The sequence below is a fragment of the Lactuca virosa genome, chromosome 4 (genome assembly GCF_052849685.1).
Source record: "Lactuca virosa cultivar CGN04683 chromosome 4, Lactuca_virosa_CGN04683_v6, whole genome shotgun sequence".
NCBI lineage: Eukaryota > Viridiplantae > Streptophyta > Magnoliopsida > Asterales > Asteraceae > Lactuca > Lactuca virosa.
Window position 1 is genome coordinate 251,611,783 of NC_136429.1, and position 3,423 is coordinate 251,615,205.

Sequence of the window (3,423 nt, forward strand, 5' to 3'; positions counted from 1 at the left end):
ACGTTAAGAAAATAAAATAGAACGGGTAAATCCGTCATTATAAATAGTTTCAGATTTTTTTGATCAAATTTACCAAAAAAATCAAAGTTTTGGACCGCTGGTACTTGTCCAAAACCTTTTGGACCAAAGTAGTAATTTTTGACAAAACAGATGGACGACTTTTATAATTTTGTCCAAAAATAATGGTAACATCAAATTTGGTGCTAGCTTGAAGATAACTTATAAGATACAACGAAACATGTGCTAAAGGAACAATTTTTGTTAAAAACAAATATAAATATTGATTTTGATTCCAATTTATAAAGGAGTGGCCAAAAGTTGGTAATAACCAGCAAACCCAAAATCTAGAATCGGACCAATTTTTTATAGGAGCTCGGTTCTTGGTTATATAGAGAAATATAATTGTAGCAATATTAGAAACACTACCTAATGACTTTATCCCGGCGGTTTTAGTGTATTGGAAATGTTTGGTCCGGAAAATAAGCTAAGGGTCCATGTTCCGTGGTGGAAAATTTGTAGATTTAGCAGTAGGATTAAAAGGATTTGTTAGTTGTTTTAAGAAAAAATTAATATTAGAACAACTTAGTTTACATAGCTTTTTACACAACCAGAAATTACTTTAAGGTTATAGACTATAAAGAGTCTTGTTTGCCAACTTTATAAACGTACCAAAATATAATCTCACAAACAAGGAAAGCAAGAAAACAAACAATCTTTTATTATGTATGGGATTACTAAATTTCGTAGTGAGCGATGCGGATGATTTCTTTGGGTGTCGATGGTGGGTGTGTCTTGTTTCTCATCCTCAAAGCCTGGTAATCCTTGTAATAAAATCCTTTATACTTGGGTTTTACTCCGATTGCACTACAGAAGTTGGGCAATGGCTCAACCCACTTGTCTCCTTGCAAGTTATAGAAAAATACATATGAATGCCGGTGTCTTCCCTTTGGTCTCACTACTCTATGAGTCGCACTTTTAAATTTCTTATTGCTTAACACCTCTAAATATCACCGTTAACAACTGCAAAACATATGATGCACTTGTTGGTATTTGAAGCTGAATAGTGTTAATTACCTGGATAACATCGCTTAAGTTGACAACCAGAGTCCCCTTGGAAGGGATTACCGGAATCCATTCCCCATCCTTGCATACCTCTAAACCTCCGATGTCTTCCTGTAGAACAATGGTGACCAAGTTTTCCTTCAAATTAATGAAAACATTAGGCCTCTAATATTATGGCCTCTAATATTTCGCCTGTCTTCAAGAAATATTTGAACATCTCTTCTAATATTTTCCTTCAAATTAATGAAAACATTAGGCGAAATTACAATCTGTATATCGTTATTTACTTATTTTAAATACATTGCCAAGATAAAACAAATTATGTACAATTGAGTTATGAACAGAAACAAACAATAAAATACTAATTGTGAGTTTTCCAAAGTGACACACGTTGGTGTGGTGTTGTTGGTCGTGTGTGGCTGTAGGTGAAACTGAACGGCCATTCTCGGTGTTTCCGCCATCAGACCTCAAAAGCTCCTCGAACTGCCATGTCTCTTGGACACCATGATCAAAAGGGATGTTGTTTGACTTTGAGTGAGTTGATCAGTTGGAGAGTTAACAAGATTTCTATACCATTGTTACTGTTCTAATGTTGATTGTAAATTTAAAAAAAAACATTTAGATGTAACATTTACCTGAAATTAGGTGGATTGGTAGGGAGGACATCGAAAGGTGATTCAGGTGGGAACATGAGCAGATACTCGTTTTTATCAGGTGAGTGATCTGGCTGCTTGTTGTAGCCAGCAGGAAGTGGTGAATCTGGGCTGGAACTACACTCACGTTTCACCTCATCCAAGTACCTAAAAAATGCTTTGGAAAGCTCCATTGCTTGGTTCATGAGATCAAGTGGGACGCCATGGTTCACTATTTGAAAGAACCCGTAGTCACCGCAGGCTTCCGCTATCAAGTCTTTGCATTTTTTCAGGCCAGACTCATCATCTCCGGCTGTGAAGAATGGTGAGAGATCCACTGTAGGAATAGCTGGTGTTGGCATATTGTTTATTTCGTCGGTATCAGTGTTTCTGCTGTCTTCCCTTTTATTGTTGTTTCCCTTTGTTGTTCCTCATCAATGGTATATTATATTTCAAATATTATATATTATATATTCAATATATGAATAATGAATTGAAAAACAAATGTTGGTTTAAGTACTTTCCTTTCTAAATACTTCATACCTTATATGTAAACCTAATAATTAGAAGAAAAAGGTATTTTGTAATCACAAAACGGTTTAATAATCAATTATTTTAAATGATTTAAATTAAATATTATAAAAGTTAGATGACAAAATGACAAACCTTATCCTATTTATTAAGGACTTTATTCCGGTAAACCAAATAATTATATATCACATGTGCTTGGATTTATATGGATAAAGAATGTCAGCGCGTTGTGCAGTGGAATAATTATGTAGTTTAATACGGTTATATATATTTTGGTAAAATAAATAGTTAATATTATTTTTAAGCATATGGTTAATTGAGAGTTATGATTTTAAAATAAATAAGATGCTAACATACTCCAATTAACAAAATTATTACATTATAATTGATATGATTTAATCTATTCTGAATAGGCTGTACATAAAGGTTGTATACGATTAAATAGTGTGTATATTTTTTGATTTACAAATAATTTATACTAATAAATAATGCAAAATTATTATTAGCTTAAAATTGTAAATGTAATGTTTATGTACAGATTAGTATCTAATGTAATTATTAGATAAATGATTAAATATGGGTTCTCATTTGTGGTCGTATGTGTTTAGTTTCTTAAGTAAACCCCACATGTATTGAATCACATTTTTTGAAAATTGTTGAAAAGGATTAGAGAACTTACTTATTGCTTGCAATGTTTGGTAATTTAAGACATCTAATTTCACATTTTTTCATTGTACACTTTGTAGAACTTGTGAATTTCCACCATTAAATATCTATGCTCAAGTTTCTCCTTCATTTTTAAAGGTTTTAAATCTTCTTTCATTCTTGGAATTTCAAATTCTTCAAGAGTTGTGGGTAGACCTCATGTTCTAGCATTCTTTAGTAAGACTGGAACAAATATAGTTCTGGAAACCTATATGAAATGCAAAGTTTTTGATATTCTATCTTGAGACTTTAACTCCGGTAGAAAATATTGCCTTCACCGACTGATGATCGTACAACTTTGATTCATTGCTAGGTTATAGTGTCTGCTTTGAAATTATACAAACTAAATGAGTGGCAGTTATGAAATGAATGCTATAAAGGGATTTAATTACTATGCAACACGAGCAAACTAAAGGAGTGGAAGGTATGAAATTAATGACATAAAAGATTTAATTACCATGCAGGAGTAGGTTTTGTTTCATCATTCTTACCA

At 32.5% G+C, this 3,423-nt stretch overlaps 1 pseudogene across 1 annotated transcript; it reads right to left on the minus strand.

Moving 5' to 3' along the window:
• Window positions 1-731: 731 nt before the first annotated feature.
• LOC145168801 (flavanone 3-dioxygenase 2-like) lies at window positions 732-2,162 on the minus strand (annotated as a pseudogene). Its single transcript, XR_013742114.1, has 3 exons — window positions 1,698-2,162; window positions 1,075-1,295; window positions 732-901 (listed from the first exon to the last, which is right to left on the minus strand). The product of XR_013742114.1 is annotated as a flavanone 3-dioxygenase 2-like (transcript).
• Window positions 2,163-3,423: the final 1,261 nt, after the last annotated feature.